We start from the raw sequence: 925 nt of genomic DNA, 5'->3' as shown, positions 1-925 counted from the left end.
GGAACATGATTTTAACACTTTGTAATTTCAATCAGCGATAAGTAATTGTGGAAAATAAATTTGATATTATTTGCTGTGCTTTGAACTCATATCGAAGAACATTGTGTATGCTGCTCTGGTATTTATCCAATATAGAAAGATTATCTGATTATCTTATTATTGATACTAATTGCTGCAACCAAAATGCATTTAAATTATTAAAAACCCAAAGCTCCATCTATCTACTGAAAGAATGACTGTGTAAAGTGGGAGACCGGGGTGGGTTGGCACACCTCTATTTTATGGTCCTCGATGGATGGATGGAACATCGAAATGTTTATTTTCTTGAACAGCACTCATCTATCTTGTGAAAACATTTTAAAAGTCAATTACGTTAAAACAAATATTAGTGAAAAAGTAACTTACTTTCACTTTCAGTCAAAAGCTACTTTTTGTTGTATAAAAAAGTAAAAAAAAATGGTCTTCACACAAAACATATCAGAAAACTGTTACAGGTATTGGAAAGGTGTTATTCCAGTTAATAGAGACAGGAATCGGCTGCATTTTGATAAAGTCTGTGATGAAGACTTCCTTCAAACATGTTTATATGACATTTATTTTAAGGCATTTTGGAGACACTATTGTCCAGAGTAACATATAGTACATGACTTTAATTTTTACACAGTAACCACATATACAGGTGGATCCATCCGAAGCAATTCAGTTAAACTGCCCTGCCTAGAACAGCAGTGCCCCACCTATGAATCAAACATGCAACCTCCACATGGCATGCCTGGTTCTGTCATCAATGTGCTATACTGCCACTATGGAAATAAACCTTTGACTTCATGGTGTTTTATTCCTATTGATGATTTTTGGTATCTGGGGCATCTCTGGTAAGAGGGGCTACATGTGTTTTAAATGGTCAATTAATCGTTTTAGTCGA

Source organism: Conger conger, chromosome 9 (genome assembly GCF_963514075.1).
Source record: "Conger conger chromosome 9, fConCon1.1, whole genome shotgun sequence".
Classification (NCBI taxonomy): domain Eukaryota; kingdom Metazoa; phylum Chordata; class Actinopteri; order Anguilliformes; family Congridae; genus Conger; species Conger conger.
This window is presented reverse-complemented; position numbering follows the sequence as displayed.